The sequence below is a fragment of the Piliocolobus tephrosceles genome, chromosome 2, assembly GCF_002776525.5.
Source record: "Piliocolobus tephrosceles isolate RC106 chromosome 2, ASM277652v3, whole genome shotgun sequence".
Lineage (NCBI taxonomy): Eukaryota > Metazoa > Chordata > Mammalia > Primates > Cercopithecidae > Piliocolobus > Piliocolobus tephrosceles.
The window spans coordinates 49788362-49814684 of NC_045435.1; the positions used below are offsets into that span (position 1 = coordinate 49788362).

General features: G+C 43.9%; 1 protein-coding gene and 1 pseudogene across 5 annotated transcripts in view; one reads left to right on the plus strand and one right to left on the minus strand.

Moving 5' to 3' along the window:
• HRH1 (histamine receptor H1) overlaps positions 1-26323 on the minus strand; it is a 110749-nt gene that overhangs the window by 11676 nt on the left and 72750 nt on the right. Inside the window, exon 1 of one of the 4 annotated variants that reach the window (XM_023218435.1) lies at positions 26008-26076. The exons of 2 other annotated variants lie outside the window; for them this stretch is intronic. The gene's annotated coding sequence lies outside the window, so the exon portion shown is untranslated. Of the gene's footprint in view, positions 1-25938; positions 26077-26323 lie in introns of those variants that run through there. One more of the 4 variants, XM_023218434.1, reaches the window with a different exon arrangement.
• Positions 15193-16815, plus strand: LOC111546923 (annotated as a pseudogene). Its single transcript, XR_002732976.1, has one exon. The product of XR_002732976.1 is annotated as a mitochondrial intermembrane space import and assembly protein 40 pseudogene (transcript).

Consider the following 26323-nt stretch of genomic DNA (forward strand, 5'->3'; position numbering starts at 1 on the left):
GAGCCAAAGAAAGCCACGAGGGAAAATGGGTACAATCAGACAAGAAGGAAATGCTGTCTAAGCCCCTCATGCGAGACATACTGTCACAGCTACATCAAGGAACTCACTGGGGCCCCCAAGCTATGTGTGATGCAGTCCTCAGAGTTTACGGATGCATAGGAATTTATACCCTTGCCAGACAAGTTGCAGATAGTTGCATAGTGTGCAGGAAAACCAAAAAACCACCTAAAGAAAATAGGAATACCACATGCCGTGCATCCACCCTGATCAGGGAGAGTAGAAAGGCCTATTGCCCTGTTGAGAGTCCGAACTGCTCCCCGAAAAGATATAGGTCTACCCCACTATGAGATGCTTTTTGGATTGTCTTATCTACATTCTACTACTGATCTTCCGACATTTGAAACAAAAGATCAGTTTCTTAGAAACTATGTATTAGATCTATCTTCTATCCTTTGCTCCCTCAGGACTCAAGGCCTCCTAGCACAAACTCCAACCCTTGAATTCCTCTTTCCCCCAGCTACCCTTCATCTTATTATTAATGTTACTAAGTCAACTCACCTCAAACTATCACTTTCGATGCTCGTCTTGTTATATACCCTGTGGAGATCTGCAGGGTCAAAGACAACTCTACTTCAGAAAAGTATCTTTGTCCTTCCTGGTTCTCCTCAGACTGGAAATCCGTTAACTGGGATCAATTAGTCTGGGAAGATTTTAATGGAGATTCCGTTAATTGGGAATCTTGTCCTCCTAAAGCAGAGCATCAGCATCTCTGCCATAGTTGGTCCAATGTTCTATTGACCACCAAAAACCAGGGATGGATGGCCCCAACGAGTAGTTGTATATTCCTGAAACCATACATTTGTTTCACTAAAGGGAGTACTCCTCCCAACTGCCAATATAACCAGTGTAATCCTGTACCAATTTCCATTGCTATCCCAACTTTTCAAGGTTCTTACCCTTCCTTGAGCCGTTTTTATGGTATAGGAGCAGAAGTCTCAGGGACAGACCCTATAGAGTATTTCAAAATGCGCTTCATCGCTCCTCCACCTCCTTCATCCCCTTCTGCCTCTCCTCCTAAACCCTCTTCTAACCAAACCTTTTCTCGCTTCATACCCGATGATAAAACTAAAGTAGCCATTATAGAAGTTAAAGATTTAAAGCAAACTCTAGCTATTGAAACAGGATATCAAGATCCAAATGCCTGGCTGGAATGAATTAAATATTCCATCTGCAAGCTAAATAAAAGCGACTGTTAGGCTTCTGTGACAGGTAGGCCAGAAACCCAAATTTACCCTTCCCACTTGGATGGTCATCTGACCAATGAGGTATGACCTGGACGATTGCTGTCTTCCAGAACCCCACAGCCTGGGGTAATGAGTCATGCAAGATCCTTCCACTGCTGTTCCCTTAAGACCAATTTCCTCAAAAGCCCCCCGGGTCAGCCCCCGAGGGCCATCCAGCCTCCAGCCCCTGATGTTAACTTCACTTCTTGCCTTTCATGGCAGGCAAAGAAGTTAGCATTCCTTGGAGACTTAACAGGGTGCAGTGAAACCAAGCCTTTTCAAGAGCTTACCAATCAGTATGCCCTTGTTCATTCCTGGGCAGATGTGTGGTGGTATTGTGGAGGACTATTGCTGGGTACTCTGCCAAGTACCTGGAGCAGCACTTGTGCTCTAATTCAGTTGGCTATCCCTTTCACCTTGGCATTTCATTGACCAAGAAAGCTGAAGACAGAATATCATAAAAAGAGAGATGTCCCTCATGGATACTTTGATCCTCATGCTATTATAGATGCTATCGGAGTACCACGAGGGGTACCAGATGAATTCAAAGCCCAAAATCAAACAGCTGCAGGATTCAAATTTATGTTGTTCTGGTGGTCAACTGTAAATAAGAATGTAGCTTGAATAAATTATATCTATTATAATCAACAATGCTTTGTTAATTTTACTAGAGTTGCAATTAAAGGAATAGCTGAACAATTAGGCCCTACCAGCCAACTGGCTTGCAAAAACAGAACAGCCCTTGACATGATATTAGCTGAAAAAGGCAGAGTTTGTGTCATGATTGGAGTCCAATGTTGTACTTTTATTCCTAATCACACCACCCCAATGGAACAAAAACAAAAGCCTTACAAGGCCTTACTTCCTTATCAAATGAGTTAGCTAAAAATTCTGGAATAGATGACCCCTTTACAACCATCATAAAGAAATGGTTCAGGAAATGGAAAGGAATTATGACCTCAATATTCACCTCCCTTATAATCGTTATACATGTGCTCATTCTTGTAGGATGCTGTATCATACCCTCTATTCGTGGTTTAGTGCAAAGAATTATAGAAACAGCACTCACGAAAACCTCCCTTAATTCACCCCCACCTTCTTCAGATAAACTCTCCCTTCTTGATGCCCAAGAAGAACAACAGAGCCTAGACATGCATAGGCATTTTGAAGAGGAAAAACTATAAAATCAAGAGGGGGAAATTGTCAGAGATAATAAATTCCTCTTCAAAAAGCTTTAGTTCCCTGTTCTTTGTTTCTTAAGACCAATTTCCTCGTACTTCCTTGTCTCCTAGCTACCTGTTCTGTAAACAACCTTCCCGCCTTTGCCATGCCCAGACAAGTCCAGATATGCCTTCCCACCTAGTAACAGACAGTCCCTCTTCTTTCCTGCCTAATAGACCCTATTCGATTTTAAACCTTAGCCAATCAAGTTAGCTTAGATTGTGAGGTCCAACCCCAGCCAACAGGGAAAGGACACAGCAGTGCTAGGAACTGAATCAGGGATAAAAACCCCTGCCCTACCCTGCTCAGTGTGCTCTTGCAATCGTCAGTGGCACAAGCTGCACCCTTCTGCAGAAGTAAATGTGCCTTGCTGAGGAATTTTCTGCCTACATGCCGTTTTTCTTTGCAGCACCAGGCACTTGTTTCTAACACTCTGCCTCCTGGGTTCAAGCAATTCTCCTGCCTCGGCCTCCCAAGTAGCTGGGATCACAGGCATGCACCACCACACCTGGCTAATTTTGTATTTTTAGTAGAGATGGGGTTTGACCATATTGGTTAGGCTGGTCTCGAACTCCTGACCTCAGTGATCCACCTGCCTCAGCCTCCCAAAGTACTAGGATTACAGGTGTGAGCCACTGCACCCATCCAAGAAAACATTTTTAAAAAATTATGTATACACTATTTATCACCTAACAATTGTATTTGACAGAAAATGATTCAAGCAATCCTCCCACCTCAGCCTCCTGAGTAGCTGGGAGGGACCACAGGCACGCACCACCATGCCTGGGTAATTTTTTGTATTTTCTGTAGAGTGAAGGTCTCACTGTATTGCCCAGGCTGGTCTCAAACTCCTGGGCTCAAGCCATCTGCCCTCCTAAGCCTCCCAAAGTGCTGGGATTACAGATGTGTGAGTCACTGTGCCCAGCCATGATTTATTTTTATTAAAAAAAAATCTGTATTTTTCCTTTTTCTTTAAAGGAAGAAAAGTTATGACAGAATTGACATCACTGAACTAAAAATTACTGTAGCACTTTAAACATTTAGGGGTGAAATCTAACAATGTCTGCAATGTACTGTGAAATGAATAAAAAAATAGCTTGAATGGATAGTTCTGGTCAGTGAGATGACTAATGTAAGGTGCTTTTCCCTCCCTCAGGGACCTGCATTTTGAAAAATCTGGTCCCTGAGGTTTTCCTTGCATAAATTCCAAAGAAAAGTCAGATATTCTGGCCAAGAGTATGGGAGATACTTGGGGACATGGATCCCATGTCACTGCATGCCACTCAGGAGACCCTGCTGGGTCTGAGGTGCCCTCTCTGAGGATAAAACCATGCCTATGGAAACAGTGCTCGACAGAGGGTGTGCTCTGGGCAGAGAGAATAAAAGCTAGAGGAGCCACGTGAGATGAGGGTTTGTCTGCAAGGAAGTTGGTCACCCATAGGTCCTCCCTAGCTCTGTGTCCTCAGAGTAGCAGCCTAGAGAGAGCTCTGGAGGCAGGAGCTGAGTCCTCACCCATGCTCTCTGCTCTGCTGCTCACTGGGCTGTGTGAGTGGCTGTGAATGTATATGTGCGTGTGTGTGTGTGTGAATGTCTGTGACTGTGTGCGAGAGTCTGTGTGTGTGTATGAATGTGTCAGTGTAAGCGTGAATGTATGTGTGTAGGTGTGTATGTGGTTTTTGAGTACATGAGTGTATGTGTATGAGTCTGTATGAGTGTGAGTGGATGTGTGTGTATATGTGAGCGTGTGTAAGAGTGTGTGTGTGTGTGAGCATGTGCACCTTGAGTAAACAGCTTGGGGTGTCAGTTTTTTCACCTTTAAAGTAGGGAGAATAGTAAGCCCTCCTGCCTGGGCCATTGGGAGGATCAATTGAGACAGCAGAGTGGGAAAGTGCTGCGATTAATTGGTGAAAAATAGAAATGGACCCTTCTTCTCTAAGAGTGTACAAGCAAACCATCATTTTTGAATTAGGGCGATGACTCCATTCTGAAACCATTAGATGGGGAGAGGCTTTTACTAGAGTGATTACAATCTAATCCCATCAGGTCCATGTGCCAGCAAACAACCCAGTGTTCCTTGCACATCCTGTGCCACCAACGAGAAAGCTGAAACAATAAGGAGCCAAGCCCCAGGGCTGGCGCTTCTCACACATCAGTTACTAAATGCCCACAGGCCCAAGAGGAATATCTGATGATCCCCAAGGTGGAGAGGAGGAAACGGTCAGCTCAAGCTCAGGAGGTGAAGCAGCTTACTCAGGGTCACACAGCTGGGAAGTGGTTGCTAAATTAAGATTTGAACCTAGGTCTATCTAACTCAGGGTTTCTTTATTTTTTTTTTAGACGAAGTCTCATTCTGTCACCTCGACTGGAGTGCAGTGGCATGATCTTGGCTCACTGTAACCTCTGCCTCCTGGGTTCAAGTGATTCCCCTGCCTTGGCCTCTTGAGTGCCTGGGACTACATACAGGTGTTCACCACTATACCCGGCTAATTTTCATATTTTTAGTAGAGACGGGGTTTTGCTATGTTGGCCAGACTGCAGGCCGCAAGCGATCCGCCTGCCTCCATCTCCCAAAGTGCTGGGATTACAGGCATGAGCCACCGCACCTGGCCCTAACTCAGGGTTTCTTAACCTTGGTCCTCCCATTGACATTTGGGCTGCATGACTCTTCATTGTGGGGAGCTGTCCTGTGCACTGGGTGACGACATTTACTTAGCATTATCCCTAGCCTCCACTCACTTGATGCCAGTAGCTGCGAGCCCCCAGTCATGACAACCCAAAATGTTACCAGACACTGCCAGGTATCCCCTGGGGGTTGGAATCACTGATCTAACTGAAGAACATGCACCCTGAACTACTCCACTCCATTGCCAACCAAAGAGTGCAGCTTTCAGCTCAAAGTAAGGCAGAACTTTCTAAAAATAGATGTTATCCAACAATGCAACAAGTTACCTTGAGAAAGACAGTAAGCTCCCCAACATGGGAAGCATGCAAGAGGAGGCAACCTGGATCTGATCCCAAATTAGAAATACTCCAAACTTTCTCAAGGTCAATGCAATTATTTACCTAAATAAAACTCAGCAACGTTGGTTTTAGATAAAGCACCTACTACAGTGTCTGGCATACATGAGGTGCTCAATAGCAGTGCTTATGTTTTCTTCCATTTCTTGGTGAGCACCACCATCCTATACCTGGCCCCATTCAGGATTAGAGGACTCATCCTTGACCTTTCCTTGTTTTTCACTGTGGTGGAAGCTGCTAATAATAGTCTCCTCTCATGTCTAAGACTAGAACTCTGCTTCTCAGCTGAGTATACAACTGCCTGGAATAGAAACTACATTTCCCAGACTCCTTTGTAGCTGGGCGTGACCATGTGACTAAATTCCAATGGGATGTAAATGCAAGTGTTGTTTGCAACTTCCAGAAAACAGCCTTAAAATAAAGGTGTGTACTTTTCTTTGGCCTTTCATTCTTCTAGCTGGCTGGAATGTGGATATGATGAGTAGTACTTAAGCAGCCATCTTGGGGACCATAAGGAAAAGTCATACAATTAAGAAAGTGAAGTGGCCATCGGGACAGACTTGAGGTCCCTGATGATCATGGGGCTGCCATATCAGCTAGGACTGCCCACCTCTGGACCTCACGTCTATTTCATGGAAGCCATTGTTAGCTAGTGTTTTCTATCACATACAGCCAAATCAAATCCTAATTGAAATACTATCCCTGACTTCAAGGAGTTAGTAAATTAGCATGCGAAGAAATACACAAGATAAACAGCATCAAAACAATTAAATTAAAAATCCTAGAATGCAGCTGGGACAAATATGGTGACCGAAGTAAGATCAAAGCAGGTAGCTGGAAGCAGAGGGAAGAACTGCCTCTCTCAAGGCAGCATGAGGATGTCAGAAACGACATCAGAGAAGAAGTGATAGGCAAGCTAGGCTCTGAAGGATGGGTAGAAGTTCGCCAGCGGGAAGAAAGAGGTATTTAAGGCTCAGTAGAAGAAAGAACCAAAGTACACAACTGAGTTTGAGGAATTGGGAGGAGTCATTGGAAGTTCCTGGAGCACAGAATGACGAGTCTGGAAGTACACGTTAGGACCAACGTGTAAGTAAGCTCCTTTACACGTTGATGCCATTCCCCTGCCTAGAACATTCTTTTGCCTTGAAACTCTTACTTCTTCCTTTCTCTTGGTATCCTCAACTTCTAACATGCCCTTCTTATATCAACTTTTTTGTGGGATTATCATTCTTCAGCTGATTCTCCTCCAACTAAATGCGGAGCAACTCCAGGCCATGGGGAATGTCCACTATTTCTGCCTCTGAAGTGCAATACCATGGGGACGTGCCCCTCGCTGACAGCAGAGACCCTGCATTTTCACTTGCCGTCATTTCTCCTGAGCCTGGCACCAGTCTGGCACATGACAGGTGCTCAACAGAGGTTTACTGGATAAGCCCTAAAAAACGAGACCCGGGGTCGGACGCAGTGGCTCACACCTGTAATCTCAGCACTTTGGGAGGCCAAGGCAGGTGGTGGATTGCCTGACGTCAGGAGTTCGAGACCAGCCTGGCCAACATGGCGAAATCCTGTCTCTACTAAAAATACAAAAATTAGCCAGATGTGGTGGCACACAGCTGTAGTCCCAGCTACTGGGGAGGCTGAGGTAGAAGAATCGCTTGAATCCAGGAGGCAGAGGTTGCAGTGAGCTGAGATCACGCCACTGTACTTCAGCCTGGTGACAGAGCGAGACTCCACCTCAAAAAAAAAAAAAAAAAAACAGAGAGACCCAAACCAATACAAGAGCAGCAGAAGCCAGCGTAGATGTACTAAGTGCAGAAAGTGTAGGCACAATTTTCAAAAGGAAGTTCCGACTTACAGAAGTTTGAAGTAGGATTTATCCCATTGACAAATACTGTTCCATACCTTTGGGTCCCACTTTTCTACTTTTCCCTGACCACTTTATAGTTAGAAATTCATCTCATGGTAATCTAACGCGTAAATAAAGATTTATGCACAAAGATGCTCACTGCAACGTTATTTACGACAAGAAATGAAGGGAAATGAACTGGCATTTGGGAACTAAATGTATCTTGAGATAGTGTATCTGGAGCTGGTTCCTTCCGGAGGGTTCTTAGTCCAGCTGACTTCAAGAATGGAGCCGCGGACCTTCGCGGTGAGTGCTACTGCTTTTTCTTTTTTTTTGGCGACTGACTTGCTCTGTTGCCCAGACTGGAGTGCAGTGTCGCAGTCTCGGCTACTGCAAGCTCCACTTTCCATGTTCACGCCATTCTCCTGACTCAGCCTCCCTGAGTATCTGCGACTACAGGCACCTCCAGGCACCCATTACCAAGGCCAGTTAATTTTTTGTATTTTTAGTAGAGACGGGTTTTCACCATGTTAGCCAGGATGGTTTTGATCTCCTGACCTGCCTGCCTCGGCCTCCCAAGAGCTGGGATTACAAGCATGAGCCACCGCGCCAGCCAACTGTTAACAGCTCTTAAAGATGGCATGGACCCAAAGCAGCAGCAGCAGCAGCAGCAGCAGCAAGATTTATTGTTAAGAGCAAAAGAACTCTTCCACAGCCCAGAACTGGACCCAAGCAGATTCCCCCTGATGGGCTGGGGTGGCCCGCTTTTATTCCCTTATTTGTCCCCTCCCATGTTCCATTTTTGTCCTATCAGAGTGCCCTTTTTTCAGTCCTCCCTGCTATTGGCTACTTTTAGACTCCTGCCGATTGGTGTGTTTTAGAAAGCGCTGATTGGTGCATTTTACAATCTCCTTGCTACCTACAGAGCAGAGCGTTGACTGGTGCATTTTACAATCCTCTGGTAAGACAGAAAAGTTCTCCAAGTCCCCACTCCACCCAGGAAGTACAGCTGGCTTCACCTCTCAGTAGCTACAGAATAGAATATCATGGGGTCATTGATAATCATTACGGAGCACCAGCAATGAAATGGGAAAATGCTTATGATGAAATTACATTTATGGAAGACATGGTTTGTTTGCACAGGACAAAGTTAATTCTGTTAACTAACAGGCTTCTATCCAGGGTGAATCTTTGTTACATCAACCATGGTTTTCTCTGGGTACTGGATGATATTTATTATATTTGGTATTTCTCAGGATTTCAACAATGAGATTGTCTTCATTTTATAATAGGGAAAATAAGAGCTAACTGCATTCATTTTGAAAAATACAAAATAGAATAGATTTCTTCAATAAAAAATAAAAATAAATGTTTTCCACATGCTTAGCACATCTTTTATTTTCTCTAGTACAAAGTGAGAGTTTGGGATTCCTTTCTTGATTCATTCTAAACTGCCTCACCTGCTACTCCCCAGTCCAAACTGCTCTATTCTCTTCCTCATTTGTGGGCTGGTTATTCTAGTCAAGTCAGTCAGAACATTAATTTATTTGATCTAATTCTGAGAAAGAGGTGTCATGCATGAAGGTGCTCCAGCACTGCATAGTCTCATTAAGTCTGGCCAGGCCATAATTTCCATGAAACACCCAGGCTTATCAATGCCACTGGTTGTGATGAATAGAGCAGACTGCAAATAGCAAAATGCCATTATGGGCCTAGTATTACAGGAACCTGACTGACTTAGAATCTAGAGGAGTTCTGGCTTAAGAGTCAGCCTCTGGGTAAGATGCAAGAGGCAGATGACCTTGTGGGCAGGCAGAGGCCCCAGTGGGTTTTCCAGGGGTGAAGGTACACATGCAAAGAGTCTACAGAGTCAGAGAAGAAAAGTTACTAAGAACAGAGGACTGTGTGTGGAGCAAGAGGGAGTGTTAGGGACCAAGGCAACCTGGAGAGCCTGTTCTCTGCTTGAAGGGGCAGCTGCCACTCACGTGCCACCAACTGCTGCAGACTCAGATCTGCCTGTTTTTAAAAGGAAACACAAAATCTGGAGTTTTTACATGAAATATTTTAGTTTTTAAATGCTGTCAATTATTCAATTGAAATATTTCATTTGTCTTCTTGAACACTACACAGGGTAAAAAAAACAAAACAAAATTTTCAAGCCCCCAGGTAGAAACCTCAAGCTGGTTCATAGGGCATGCAGAATGCTGAATATAAGATAATGACCCAGGAGTGGACACCTTTTGGGGTATTTGCCCAGCTCAAGTCAAGCCTCCTCTCTGAGAACCATCGCCTCACCTAGGGTGGGCTCTGGCAGCCATAATTAGACTATGTAACCCTGACCCCTGGGCACACGTGATTGAACCAGAAGCTGTCCTCTGACCCAGAACAGACCAGTCAGCCCAGTCCTCTCTTCTGGAACTCTGGGATTGGAGTTGTGCCATCAAGACAATCTGTTGGTCTCATATATCTGATATATATCTGATGTATCAAGAAGACAAATGAAACAATTGAATAATTGACAACATTTAAAAACTAAAAGATTTCATGCAAAAACTCCAGATTTTATAAGTGGGGTGAGTGGGGGGTGGGGGGCTGCCACTGGGGGCAGGAGGGGGAGTGTTGCTCACCTCTGGGAATGCTAAAATAGAGGAGGGGATAGAAGAAGGCAGCAGACAAAATGCAATTAATTCATATGCTGGAACAACCGAGATCTACCAGCAGAAGGATGAATTTAGACCTTTCCCTCACATCATACACAAAAATCAGCTCATAATTGATGATAGTCCTAAATGTAAAAGCTAAATTTTTGTGACCTTGAGTTAGGCAAAGATTGTCTTAGATACAGCACCAAAGGCATAAGGAATTTTTAAAAACTGCTAAATTGGACTTCCTCAAGATGAAAAACTTTTGGGTTTCAAGAGGTACCACTAAGAAAATGAAAAGCTATGGAATGGAAGAAAATATTTATAGGTCATATATATGATATATCATATATCTGATATATCCAAAATATATAAAGAACTCTTCCAACTCAATCACAAGAAGATAAATAACCCAATTTATAAATAGGCAAAGGATTTATATAGACATTTCAACAAACAAGATATAGGAATGGCTCAAAAGCACATGAAAGGATGTTCAACATCATTAGTCATTAGGGAAATGAAAAATCAAAACCACAGTGAGATACCACTTCACATATACTAGGATGACTATAATTTAAAAAGAAGGACAATAACAAGTGGTGGTGAAGATGTGGAGAAATAAGAACTCTCAAACACTGCTGGTGGAAATGTAAAATGGTGTAGCTACTGTGAAAAGCAGTCTGAGAGTTCTTCAAATGGTTAAACATGGTTACCATATGACTCAGTGATTGATTCCACACCTAGATATATACCCAAGAGAACTGATCATGTGACCACAAAAACACTTGTATGCAGATATTCATAGCATTATTCATAACAACCAAAAAGTGGAAAAAACCCAAATGTTCATCAACTGGTGAATGGATTTTGATTAAAATGTGGTCTATTTGTCATTAGAAAGAAACACAGTACTATTCCAAGCTACAACATGGAGGAACTGGAAAAACATCATGGTAGGTGAATGAAGTCAGACACAAAAGGCAACATATCGAACGATTCAATTTATATGAAATGTCCAGAACAGGCAAATTTATAGAGACAGAGAATAGATTAGTGGTTGCCTGGAGCGGGGAACAGGAAGGGATCTTTTGGAAAAGACAGAAATGTTCTAAAATTGGATTCTGATGATGATTATACAATTCTGTAAATTTACTAACTGAATATATGATAACTGAATTATATGATTCACTTAGAATGGGTGAATTTTATGATAGGAAAATTACACCTCAATCAAGTTGTTTTAAAATTTTTTCAGTGGATTAAGAAAGAGGCTGTTTTGGGTTCCAGATCTGTCTGTTTTCAAAATCCATTTCACTGCACCAGTGTTGGGAAACAGGATCAGTTATAAGATTCTCAGTATCATTTAAATGAAAACAAACTAGTTTTTTAGCAGAAGAACTGCTTTAACCAGAACCGAGATTTAGATAAAATAGATCCCATGGTTTCTTGTAAAAGGGGCAGTGAGATGTTATGCGTAACTTCTAAATTAGTCATCGGAAGTGGAAGGAGAGGAATGACTGAGCTACATCAAACCCTTTCCTCCTACACGTCTGTGATCTTCCCTCATTTTATAATTTGGTTTAAGAGACTGAACTTGTTTGTCTGTATACTCCCCACAACCCCCAGCCCTGGTGTGAGAGGCTGGAATTTTTAAAGCTAAGTGCAGGAAAGGAAAGCTGAAGGATATTATCACTAAATGGGAAAAAAAAAAAAAAAAAAAAAGGCAGCATTAAAAGCCCAGCTCAGTTATCTCTTACATTCTAACCTCAAAAAGCAAGAGAGAGGCTGGGCGCGGTGGCTCATGCCTATAATCCCAGCACTTTGGGAGGCCGAGGCGGGCAGACCACAAGGTAAGCAGTTTGAAACCACCCTGGCTAATATGGTGAAACTCTGTCTCTACTAAAAATACAAAAAAAAAAAAAATTAGCTGGGCATGGCGGCACATGCCTGTAATCCCAGCTACTCAGGAGGCTGAGGCAGAAGAATTGCTTAAACCTGAGAGGCAGAGGTTGCAGTGAGCCGAGATCATGCCACTGAACTCCAGCCTGAGCGACAGAGTGAGACTCTGTCTCAAAAAAAAAGAAGAAAAAGAAAAGTAATATTTTCATGATTGCATCAGGCTGGGAGATTTTCCATATTGCGTCATTTAATCCTCATCGTGCTGGTGACCTCACCAAAATAATTCTGCCCCCCATTTTAATGATGTGGAAGCAGAGGCTTCTGTAGCTTTTAGGGCTTGGTGCCTGCACTAAGAGATTCCAGAGTGACTGAAGAGCAAGTTTCACTTAAAGGCCCAAGTGGCACCCATCTGCTAAGACCTTCCAGTGAACTTCACATACTCCCCTACCCCATCCTCTTTTTCATTGTGAAGAGAATAAAATAAATAAACACTTCGAATAAAGATTCCAGGGAATTGAAAACATGGACATCCGTGCTAGCATGAGAAAGGGATATAGTGAATACATCATCCTCTTTTTCACAGTGAAAAGAGGAAAATAAACAAATGCTTTGAATAAAGATTCCAAGGAATTTGAAAATATGGATATCCGTGCTAACATGAGACAAGGACACAGTGATTACACTACCAAACCCAGCACACACACAAGTATCATTTCAGGACATGATGAATAATGTTTTCATTTTGCTTTGAATCCTTGGAGACGAAACTCTGAGCAATATACTTTCAAAGACCAAAGTTATTCAGGCTGTTCTCTTCTTGAGGAAGAAAAAAGTGATTGATGATATTGAACTAAATAAAAGAGCTGGCAGGAGAAAAAGAGAGGCAGATGCGGCACTTATAAGAGAGAGCTCCCAGGTGATTAGGAGTTCCTGTAACTTTCGTCTCTTTCAGTCAAGTGACCTGATGGACACCTGCCTGCAGCTGCCACCTCATCCCACACCTGGGGCTCTTTAGCACCACCTGCTGGTCAAGCCCTCTTGCTGGTTCTGGGGCCAGGCTATTTATACATACGGGTTATTTATATATAGAAGTTATTTATATATAGGGCATAGATGAGTGTGACTCGATCTGGTTCCTAGTTCTATTCTGATATTCACAGATGATTCACTTATTCATTCATCTATTTATCCATTCATTCTCCCTTCCTTCCGTCAGACCATCCACAAAATCTTCACTGATGAATATTCTTGCCAGGTACAGATATTATGATAGCCAAGGGATGAACACAGTTCCTATTCTCATGGAGGTGCCAGCCTATACCCGTAATTCTCGACTCTGCCTGCCTGAGAGTTTTTTTTTTTTTTGAGACGGAGTCTCACTCTGTCACCCAGGCTGGAGTGCAATGGCATGATCTCAGCTCACTGCAAACTCTGCCTCCCAGGTTCAAGTGATTCTCCTGCCTCAGCCTCCCAGGTTGCTGGGATTACAGGCGCCTGCCACCACATCTGGCTAATTTTTATGTTTTTAGTAGAGATGGGGTTTTACCATAGTGGTCAGGCTGGTCTCAAACTCCTGACCTCAAATGATCCACTTGCCTCAGTCTCCCAAAGTGCTGGGATTACAGGCGTGAGCCACTGTGTCAAAAGCTTTTAAAACATATTGAGATGTCTTCTTTCAGGAAGATGAGTAGAGGCACTTTTCTCTATTCTGCTAAGTACAACCAAAACTCTGGATGTTACATTTAAAGCAAATAGAAGAAGACTCTGACAGGTGGAGAGGCAAAGGCAAAGCAGTGAGGAACACTGGGACTCAATGAATGACACTGTGATGAGTTCCCCGGGCTTTTGTTTGGCCACATACATCAGAGAGTTTGAGCTGAAGAAGCTGGCAGCTCAGAAATGGCAATCGGCACAGGCAAAACAAAAGCCTGCTGTGTCTAGCCAAAGGACTGGGAAAGGGGCTGCCTAGCAAAATAGAAAACTTTTACACAACACCTGCTCTATTTCAGCCAAACACCATAGAAAAACACTGTGCCCCATTCCTGTCCTAGCCAGATGAGGCGAAGGAGGGAGGGAAGCCAAGACTTCCACCCTTGTCAAGCTGTAATGAAGTGACTCAACTCTCCCTGCTGGGGTGGTGTCCCCGCCATTCCTAGCAGGGAGCTGGGACTTGCATCCTGTCAGGTGGTGACAAGCCCTGCACCCACTCCCACGGTGTCAGTAGGGGTGCATGGGGAGCAGTGAGGAGGTACTCTCATCCCTCCCAGCTGGGGACTTATCTTCAGTGGCCTAGTGGGGAGATGGAGCTCCCACATCTGCTCAGCAATAATGAGGAACCCACACCCTTCAGGTGTCAAGAGAAGCTAAGTGGGGAGCCAGGACATCTACCTTCACCTGGAAGTAATGAGGCAGCACACTCTCCCCTTGTGTCCTCCGGCTTCCCCTGCTACGGCAGTGTCAGTCAAAACCAGATAAATTAGGAGATTTAAATATGATCCTAGGTCTCATAATACCTAAAATTTCCATATTTCAATTGAAAGTCATTCTTCACATCAAAAAATGAGAAGGGAATTCAAATAGGATTTTTTTTTTTTTTTTTTTGCGAGACAGAGTCTCACTCTGTCGCCCAGGCTGGAGTGCAGTGGTGTGATCTCGGCTCACTGCAACCTCTGCTTCCCGGGTTCAAGCCATTCTCCTGCCTCAGCCTTCCAAGTAGCTGGGACTACAGGCACATGCCACCATGCCCGGCTAATTTTTTGCATTTTTAGTAAAGATGGGGTTTCACCGTGTTAGCCAGGATGGTCTCGATCTCCTGACCTCGTGATCTGCCTGCCTCAGCCTCCCACAATGCTGGGATTACAGGTGTGAGCCACCACACCTGGCCCAAATAGGATTTTTAAAAAGCAATCATACTATCCGGGCACGGTGGCTCATGAATGGTGTGAACCTGGGAGGCAGAGCTTGCAGTGAGCCGAGATTGCACAACTGCACTCCAGCCTGGGTGACAGAGTGAGACTCCATCTCAAAGAAAGAAAAAAAGCAATCATACTTTGGAAGGCTGAGGCAGGAGAATCCCTTCAGCCCAGGAATTTGAGAGCAACCTGGGGAACATAGCAAGACCCCATCTATACAAAAATTTTTTAAAAAATTAACCAGGCATGGTGATGTGCATCTGTAGTCCCTGCTACTTGGGAGGCTGAGGCAGCAGGATTGCTTAAACCAGGAGTTTGAGGCTGCAGTGAGCTATGATCATGCCACTCTATTCCAGCCTGGGGAACAGAGCAAGACTCTGTCTTTAAAAAATAAATAAATAAAATAAAAATAAAGATAAATTTAAAAATGAATAAATAAAGCAATTAATAGATACCATGATGACAGAAGTGTTAGAATTATCTGACAAAACATTTAAAATAATCATCATAAAAATGCTTCAACATGCAAATGTGAACACACTTGAGACAAATTAAAAAAATAAAGTCTCAGCAAAGAAATAGAAAATATAAAGAAGAACCAATGGAAATTTAGAATGGAAATAATAGTTGAAATAAGAACCCAGAGGTGCCCGCCCTGCCTGAGGAGAGGGAGGTCATGGCGTGAAGCTGCAGCTGCTGCCGCTTCTGCAAGGTCTCAGGGCTGGGCTGCAGCCATGTCCTACTGCTGGCAGGATGGGAAGGATCAAATCATATTTGTAACCAAAGAAGACCATGAAACTCCAAGCAATGCAGAATCGGTGGCTGATGAACCCAATGATCCATATGAGGAGCATGGATAGATACTGCCAATGGAGACATTAACTGGAACTGCCCATGCCTTGGGCTAATGGCCAGCGGCCCCTGTGGGGAACAGTTCAAGTCAGCCTTTTCCTGCTTCCACTATAGCACGGAGGAGATCAAGGGGTCAGACTGTGTAGACCAGTTCCAGGCCATGCAGGAATGCATGCAGAAATACCCAGACCTCTACCCCCAAGAGGATGAGGATGAGGAAGAGGAAAGGGAGAAGCAGCCAGCAGAACAAGCAGAAGAAACAGCTCCCACTGAGGCCACTGCAACCAAAGAAGAGGAGGGGTCAAGTTAATGAAGGCCACAAGGCACTGGGCTCCAGTCCTTTTGGAGTGGACCTTTTGCAAAAGGCCTTGTCGTCACCTTCCAAGAAAGTGTCTTTCCCTCTGGTGTCCTGTGCACTGTAATACACAAAATAACTTATTTTGATGATCGGGGTCTTGACCTCTTGACATATACACTGAAAAAAAATGGGAGTTGTATGTATGTGTGTCCTACCCAAACCTGTAGCTGCCACTTTTGAATTCTCTTCTCAGATTGCCCTGAATTTTGCCACTTTGAAATCATGTGCTGAATAAGCTCAGCAACTAAAAACCGTTACCCAGGAAGGTTTCTTGTGAGTGAGCTGATTTATTCTGATTCATTATATTCCTTTTAGTAGATTTTGTACCCCTTGGGGAAATAATACAAGTAATAGAAACAAAAACATCTTCTCTTAAAAATGCTGGGGTGGGGCCTCTACTAGCAGAGGCCAGATGGTCAGATACGATTTCTGCAAACCCATCTTGACCTTGAGTATGTGACTGGGTACTGCACTTCATTCCTGATACATTTTGGTTTCCATGTTGGTGTTGAGCTCCTGGTTTTCTGTGTTTGGATGGTGAAGATTTGGACCCTCGCATTCACAGTCCCTTTCTAAGTGAAGGGAGAGGCTGGCTTGGCTGTTCCTTGTTATTCTGAAAGCCCTGGTTTGGGGCCCATGTTCACACTGGCTCTCAGTCTGGCCAGGTGCAATGTTCTTGAGAGGTGGGGACCTAATTATTACCAGAGCAGCAGCAAGAGAGGGAACATTGTGAATTAAATATTCAATTAAAAGGAAACATGATTTCTACCTGAAAAAAAAAGAACCCAATTGATGGGCTTAAAGAGGGCAGGAATAGAGGAAAGAATCAGTAAACTGGAAGATAACACAATAGAAATTCCCAAATCTGAACATCAGAGGGAAAACAGACTAACAAATAAATAAACAAACAAACAGAACTCCAGGGTCCTGTGGGACTATAACAAAAGATCTAACATTCATATAATCATAGTCCCAGAAGGAGATGAGAAAAAGGGTGGCAATGATAATGTGCTTTGAGAGATAATGGCTGAAAACGTCCCAAATTTGGCAACTCTACAGAATCAAGAAGCTGTTAACCAAAAAGGATAAGCCCCCCAAATATACACCAAAACACATAATAATTAAGCTCCTGAAAATGAAAGACAAAAAATGTTGAAAGTGTCAGAGAAAAACACCTTACCATAATGGGAATGATAGCAGATTTCTCACAGAAAACATAGAGACAAGAAAATGGCATTATATTTTTCAGATGCTGAAAGAAAAGAACTGTCAGCCCAAAATCTTTTACTCAGTGAAAATATCTACAAGGAGAAAAAGGAAAACAACACATTCTCAGATGAACTTGTACAGGACTGTGTGCTGAAAACTACAACATGCTGACGAAATAAATCAAAGATGTAAATAAATGGAGAGTGTTTATGGATCGCAAGTCTCAACAGAGTAAATATGTCAATTCTTCCCAAATTAATATACAGATTTAATGCAATTCCTATCAAAATATCAGCAAGATGTCTTACAGATATAGACAAGGCTCTTCTCAAATGTATAGGGAAAAGTGAAGAAGCTAGAACAACTCAAATAATTTTGAGAAAAAGAGAATAAAATGGGAGAAATCGACCTACCCAATTTCAAAACTACTATACATTAATAGCTACACTAATCAAGACTTTGTGGTATTGGCAAAGGAGTAGACACATAAATTAATAGAATAGAACAGAGAGAGAGTCAAGAAATAGAAATAGAACCACACAAATATTCTCAGGTGAATATTTTTGACAAAGGTGAAAAATTAAAGCATTTTCAACAAATGGTGCTGGCACAATTGGACATCATAGGCAAAAACTGAACAACAACCTAAACCTTATGTCTTATAAAAAAGTTAACTCAGGCTGGGCACGGTGGTGGCTCATGCCTGTAATCCCAGCACTCTGGGAGGCCGAGGCAGGCAGATCATGAGGTCAAGGGATTGAGACCATCCTGGCCAACTTGGTGAAACCCTGTCTCTACTAAAAATATAGAATCTTTTGAACCCGGGAGGCGGGGATCGCAGTGAGCGAAGATCGCACCTCTTCACTCCAGCCTGCTGACAGAGCGAGAGTCCGTCTAAAAAACAAACAAAAAATTAACTCAAAATGCTCCACAGACCATTAAATGTAAAATGTAAAACTACAAAACTTGTAGAAAAACACATTAGAAGAAATCTTCAGGATCCACAGCTAAGCTAAAAGTTCTCAGACTTGTGACTAAAAACATGATCCACAAAAAGAAAAAACAATGAATTGGACTCCATCAAAAGGAAAAATTTTGTTCTGTGAAAGACCCTGTGAAGAGGATAAAAAGACAAGGAGAAAATATTTGCCAGCCACATATCTTACAAAGGACTAGTATTTAGAATATATAAAGAGCTCTCAAAACTCAACAGTAAAAAGCAGACAATCCAATGAGAAAATGGGCAAATGACATGAGGAAACATTTCATCATCAAATAGATGACGCAGATGGCCCATCCGCCTGTGAAGAGATGTTCAATATTACTATCCATCAGAAAAGTACAAATCAAAACCACAATGAGATATCACTGCACAGCCATCAGAATGGCTAAAATAAAAGACAGTGGTAACACCAAATGCTGATGAAGACTGCAGAGAAACTGTATCACTCATATATTTCTGGTGGGAAATGTAAAATGATACAACCATTCTGGAAGAGTATAGCGGTTTCTTAAAATACTAAACATGTAACTACCGTAAACTTGAGTAATTGCATTCCTGGACATTTATCCCAAAGAAACTAAAACTTATTTGCCTACAAAAAACCTGAACATGAATGCTTATAGCAGCTTTATTCATAATAGCTCAACGCTGGAAACAACCAGATACCCTTTGATAGGTGAATGAGAAACCAACTGTGGAATACCACACAATAGTAAAAAGGAATGCACTAGTGCTATTCCCAACAACTTGGATGAGTCTCCAGAGAATTATGTGAAGTGAAAGCAGTCCCAAAAGGTTACTAACCGTATGACATTTATATAACATTCCTGAAATGACACAATTATAGAAATGGAGAATGGATTAGTGGTTGCCAGGGGTTAGGGATGGGGGAGGTGAGAAGGAAAGGGGATGTGGTTAGAAAGGCAACGTTGGTGATGGAACTCTTCTGTACTTGATTGTCTTTATGTCAATGGCGGTTGTGATATTTTACTACAGTTTTGCAATATGCTACCACTGGAGGAAATTGAGTAAAGTGTATGCAGGATTGCTCTATGTTATTTCCTACAACTGAGTGTTCCTAAAGGGCTTAATGTAAAAAAACTCTTACTGATACCTTGGCCGCACTCCCAGACTCCCAGCCACTATGGTTTGAAGGTCCCCAGGTGGTCCAGTGTGCAGCCAGGATTAAAAAAAAACACTGGTCTAGGACAGTGCTTCCTAAACTTCCAAATGCAAATACATTTTCTGAGAGTCCTGTTAAAATGGTTCAGGAGGTCTGAGGTAGGGCCAGAGATTCTGCATCAACAAGCTCCGAGGTGATGCCCATGCTGTTGGCCCACGAACCTCACTTTGAGTAGTAAGGGTTTTTACACTGTGGTTACATCCAGGTTGGGTTCATAAGAATTATCAGAGCAACTGTGAAATATATCGTACACTGGGATCCGGCTAAGTCGATTCAGTAGGATCCAGTAGGTCTGGACTGGCACCAATGACTCTTGGGGATAGACGTCTGGGTATTTCTGCATGCATTCCTGCATGACCCGGAACTGGTCTACACAGTCTGACCCCTTGATCTCCTCCATGCTATAGTGGAAGCATGAAAAGGCAGACTTGAACTGTTTTCCACAGGGGCTGCTGGCCATTCCCCCAAGGCACAGGCAATTCCAGTTAATGTCTAAACACTAAGGTTTAGGTGTTTTTTAATAGCTCCCCTGGTGAATGTGGTGCCCAGCCAGGTTTAGGATCCAGCAGCAAGCTGCCTCCTGCTCCTTGATTCCTGTGTATGAGCTCACCTTGGCACCCAAGGCCAAGAATGGAATTTAAAATTCTTGTCTTCATGCCCAGTACTTTCACTGCCTTAGACCTGAGGTCAGGCCCTGGGACTTGGTCTCTCTCATCTGCCCCTGAACCTACCCAGTGGACTTCAGTCAGTGTCACCTCCCTAGAACATGCTCTGGTGTCTCCTGTTTGTCACCGGCCTTCTGGAGGCCAGCCGCCTACTCCTTTTGTTTATCCTTTGGAGGCTGCCTTGATCTAAGCTCAAGTTTGCTCTCACCAGGGATACTGCAACAGCCCCCTAACTGGCCAGCCCGCTTCCAGTTTCACCCCCTGTAGTCCCCACCCGTGTCAACTGCAAGCAATCTTTCTAAATCCACATTTCTCTCCTTCAGTTACTTATTCCCATTATCATTTTTGCTGATCTGTCTTTCCTATACCACCATTTACTTTATATATAATTTAAATGGATCCACTTCTTTGCTGAAGTTTATTTCACTACCACATATGAAAAACCAGTTATCTTTTTTTGTTATCTATAGAACTTTCCATAGGCATAAATAAAATGACAGTAAAACAGTGTGATTTAATTCTAGTCAGATATTGTGAAGAAGGCTTAAAAGAGAAACCTTAGCAAGAGTAAGATGGGTGTTAAAAACCTCCCATCACTGGCCGGGCACAGTGGCTCACGCCTGTAATTCCAGCACTTTGGGAGGCCAAGGCAGGCGGATTACGAGGTCAGGAGATCGAGACCATCCTGGCTAACACGGTGAAACCCCGTCTCTACTAAAAATACAAAAAATTAGCCGGGCATGGTGGCGGGCGCCTGTAGTCTCAACTACTCAGGAGGCTGAGGTAGGAGAATGGTGTGAACCCGGGAGGCCAAGCTTGCAGTGAGCTGAGATCGTGCCACTAAACTCCAGCCTGGGTGACAGAGCGAGACTCTTTCTCAAAATAAAAAAGTAAATAAATAAATAATAAAAACATCCCAACACCAAATTGAGACTCTCTTGGAGGTAATCAGAAGGACTTAAGTATACAAGTAAGACTTGAAAATCAGTGAGTCAATATTAGTTAATGGTACATTTCTGTAACATTTACAGTCACTTCAGGTAACACCCAAGATGTGGTAAACACTGTTTTAAATCTTGTCATATATTGTTTTGCTTCTAAATGCCTTGAAGGAAAAGTTCAAACTCCTTAGGCTGTTGGTATGACATTTCCTTCATATTTTGAACCACAGCACCCCAGCAAAAATGAACTCACTGTCCCCAGACTCTCCAGGTTCTTTCAGTTTTGGGGGGCTCTACATACAGGATTCTCTTCTCCAGGAAGAGGATGTGTCTTGCACATTAGCATTTCATTTATGTTTACTATTGTCTCTTTATGGGCCTCTTTCAGAGCCCACCTGAAACAAAGTAGGTGAGAAGAATGAAAAGGACAAAGGAGAGGTGGAAAGGTTGATAAACAAGATGGGAAGAGAAAGGAAGGGAGGGAGGCAGAGGGAAGGAAAGTATCAATGAACTTCTATTTATTCTACAAAGCCCATCTTAACTGTTCCTTCTTTTCTGAAGCTTTCCTATATCCCTTAGCCATATCTAAGCATTTCTTCTTCCGGGTTCCTACAGTATTGTCTCCATATCTCTATTAAGGCATTTAACACTGTATTTTTTTTTTTTTTTTTTTTTTTTTGAGATGGAGTCTCACTCTGTCGCCCAGGCTGAAGTGCAGTGACAAGATCTTGTCTCACTGCAACCTCCACCTCCTGGGTTCAAGCGATTCTCCTGCCTCAGCCTCCCGAGTAGCTGGGACAACAGGCATATGCCACCACAACTGGCTAATTTTTGCATTTTTTTAGTAGAGATGGGGTATTGCCATGTTGGCCGGGCTGGTTTCAAACTCCTGACCTGAGGTGATCCACCCACCTCAGCCTCCCAAAGTGTTGGAATTATAGGCGTGAGCCACTACGCCCGGTCCACTATATTCCATTGAATGAATTCAGGTGTCCTTCACTTAGACTTTGATCCCTACAAGGGCAGGACAACTTATATTTCCAGTACCTAGCCCAGTGGCTTTAAAACTTGGTTGCGCATTGGAATCATAATCAGAGCTTTAAAAAAATACTGATGCCGAGGACTCACCACTCCTGGACTGGATTCTGATGTAACTGGTCTGGGTGTGTCTGGGTTTCAGGATTAAAAAAAATTTTTGTTGGAGACAGGTTCTCGTTCTGTTGCCCAGGCTGGAGTGCAGTGGCAAGATCATAGCTCACTGTGACCTTGAACTCCTGGTCTCAAGCAATTCTCCTGCCTTGGCCTCCCAAAGCACTAGGATTACAGGTAGGAGCCACTCTGCCTGGCCTGGATTTTTAAAACTCTCCAGATGGTTCCAATGCAACCAATATTGTGAATCACTTTCCTAACCAAAGCCGAATCATGGTAGGAGGAGGTCAGTAAGTGATGAGTAAGTAGATGCATCCTGTCTTTAACGCACCACAGTTCTGACCCAACATGACCGCATTCAGAGTTTCATGTGATGCTAATTCATTAATATATTCAGAAACTATTAATTAAACAGTAACGTGGTACCAGGTATTATGCTAGGCCAAGCCACCAGAGATGGAAATGTGAGTAAGACTCCCAATTCTCCCCTTGTTTTTGATATGCCTCAGGGATGGCTGGGGCCTGTCCTAGTTCATCCAAGAACTTTCTGTCCTGCTGATTAATTGGCCAGCTCCTACAGCAATCATTTCCCTAGTGACTGACAGCAAATCTTACTTCTGGCTGGTGTCTCGGGCAAGTGTTATCTAAGGACAGACTCTATTTACTCTCAGAGAGAGGAAGTTCCCAGGGGGTGCGGGCAAGTCAAGAAACCACAAAGAAAGTGGTCTTGTCTAGATCTCTCCAAGCACTCCAGAAGTGAAAGGGAGATGATGCTCAGGTGGAGACCAAAGTCCTGTGCAGCTCAGACAGGCCTCCTTATGGTTGTGTATCTACATAAAGAAAATGTAAGGCCGGGCGTGTTGGCTCACGCCTATAATCCCAGCACTGTGGGAGGCTGAGGTGGGCAGATCACCTAGGTCAGGAGTTTGAAACTAGTCTGGCCAACATTGTGAAATCCTGTCTCTACTAAAAATACAAAAACTAGCCAGGCGTGGTGGCGGGCACTTGTAATCCCAGCTACTGGGTGACCTTGGCTTGGCAGGAGAATTGCTTGAACCTGGGAGATGGAGGCTGCAGTGAGTTGAGCTCGTTTCATTGCACTCCAGCCTGGGTGACAGAGCGAGACTCCATCTCAGGAAAAAAAAAAAGATCTTCATCACCCATGATGATGATCATCATCATAGGTAAATGGCATTTCCTTCCCAACCACTACGGTCCCATGCTCAGACCTACTTCAAAACTCTGCACTACAGGTGACTGAAGAGCAGAGATGATGTGCAGGTTGGGTCACCCCTGTTCTGTTCTGTTGTGGACTTTGACAACATCTTCTCTCATCCGCTATCACAGCTTCCTAACTGGTCTTCCTGCTCCTGGTTTTGGCCCCTTTCACACAGAAGCCAAATGATCTTTCTAAAACCACAAATCCAATTCCCCTACTCAAAACTCTAATGGCTGGCCACTGTCGTCAGAATATAAAGAAACCTTCTGACCCCACATGTGTGATACAAGGGTAACAACCCAAATAAACCTGGACTGTTTTGCATCCCGTCTACCTCTGGTATCTTTTTGTGTGTGTGTGTTTTTTTTTTTTTTTGAGGCTGAGTCTCACTCTGTCACCCAGGCTGGAATGCAATGGTGCCATCTTGGCTCACTGCAACCTCCACCTCCCACATTCAAGCGATTCTCATGCTTCAGCCTCCTGAGTAGGTGGGATTACAGGCACCCACCATGAAGCCCAGCTATTTTTAAAATTATAGTAGAGATGGGGTTTCATCATGTTGGCCAGGCTGGTCTCCAACTCCTGACCTCCAGTGATCCACCTGCCTCGGCCTCCCAAAGTGCTGCTGGAATTACAAGCTTAAGTTACCATGCCCGGCCGCATGATCACATTAAAAAGAAATTCCAAGTCCAATATCCAGAAAATAAAATGATATGGAAAAGTAACTTCAACCTTTACTGAAGACTTTCCAACAGGCAAAACTGAGAGGTGACAACATGCTAGCAGTCTTCACTCTCGGCACCTACTCGGCCTCAGAGTCCACTCTGGCAGCGCTTGAGGAGCCCTTCAGCCCGCCACGGCACTGTGGGAGCCCCTCTCTGTCCTGGCCGAGGCCGCAGCCAGCTCCCTCTGCTTTCGAGGAGGTATGGAGACAGAGGCGCGGGCGGGAACCAGAGATGCGCGCTGAGCTCGCGGGCCAGCGCCAGTTCCGAATACCCCAGCACTGCCGGAATTCTCACCGGGCCTCAGCTGCCTCCGCCCCGCGGGGCAGGGCTCGGGACCTGCAGCCCGCCATGCCTGAGCCTCCCCCGACTCGTGGGCTCCTGCGCAGCCGGAGCCTCCCTGACACGCACCGCACACTGCGCCAGGGCGCCCGGTCCCATGACGGCCCAGGGGCGGAGGAGTGCTGGCGCACAGTGCAGCACTGGTGGGCAGCTTCACCTGCAGCCCCTGTGTGGAATCCACTAGGTGAACCCAGCTGGGCTTCTGGGTCTCGTAGGGACTTGGAGAACCTTTATGTCTAGCTAAGGGATTATAAATACACCAATCAGTACTCTGTATCTAGCTAACCTAGTGGGGACTTGGAGAACTTTTCTGTCTAGCTCCACTTCTAGCTCAGGGTTTGTAAACGCACCAATCAGCACTATGTGTCTAGCTCAGGGTTTGTTAAACACCAATCAGTACTCTGTGTCTAGCTCAAGGTTTGTAAATACACCAATCAGTACTCTGTATATGACTAACCTAGTGGCAATTTGGAGAACTTTTCTAGCACTCTGTGTCTAGCTTAAGGATTGTAAACACACCAATCAGCACTCTGTGTCTAGCTCAGGGATTGTAAACGCACCAATCAGCACTCTGTAAAAATGGACCAGTCAGCTCTCTGTAAAACAGACCAATCAGCTCTCTGCAAAATAAACCAATCAGCAGGATATGGGTGGGGTCAGATAAGGGAATAAAAGTAGGCTGCTGGAGCCAGCAATGGCAACCTGCTGTGGTCATTTTCTACAGTGTGGGAGCTTTGTTTTTCTCACTCTGCAATAAATCTTACTGCTGTTCACTGTTAGGGTGTGTACTGTGTTTATGAGCTGTAACACTCACTGTGAAGCTTTGTAGCTTAATTCTTGAGGCCTGTGAAACCATGAACCCACTGGGAGGAGTGAACAACTCCCGATGTGCCGCCTTGAGAGCTGTGACACTCACTGCAGGTCTGCAGTTGCACTCCTGAGGCCAGTGAGACTGTGAACCCACCAGAAGGAAGAAACTACAAACACGTTGGAACATCAGAAAGAACAAACTTAAGACGCACCAATTTTAAGAACTGTAACACTCAGCGCGAGGGTCTGCAGCTTCATTCTTGAAGTATGACTAAGAACCCACCAATTCCAGACACAACACCATCACAAAAAACTTATTCTCCCATCTGTCACGACCTAGTGCCAGCTACAGCATCAGCTGCTCACCCTCAAATCTCTCTCAAAAACTTCAGGTTGCCTTGGTTCCCTTTTAATTCCCTTTTCTCTTCTCACTCACTCTTCGATCTTTCTGATTTATTGAAGGGTATCATGTAATTTCTAATATAAATTAGCTTAGCTTTCCCAGTGCCCTCTTTCCTTTATTCATTACTCCAATCAGCTTGACAAATGCCCAAGAGATAAACAGGTCTACTCTGGAAATAGAGGCAGGGTGCCAGGCAGTGGCTAGTTATATGTCAATACATTTGAGCCATTACACAGAGCTTTTTCCATCTGGTGTTACCTTACTGTGCAGCCTCATCTGTGATTCTCCACTCTCTCAAAACAAGCCCTGCTTCTGTACACCGCATACCTTTGCAAACGCTGCTCTCTTGCCGGGAATGCCTGTTCCCGTCCTCTTACCCTGGCAAGACATTCAGTTCTTTACAACCCAGTTCTGATGTCACTTCCTTTTAGGCATTCCTCCGTCCCACTTGGCTGGGTTAATTCACTTCCTTCTCCAGAGCTTTGCTGAACTCTGCACAGATCTCAATTACAACCCTTATAAAGCTGGGTTGTGGCCAGGTGCAGTGGCTCATGTCTGTAGAAAATGAGCACTCTTTTTTTCTACAGCACTCTTGTCTGTAGAAAATCCTGGGGAATCTACAAGAAAACTTTTAGAACTCACA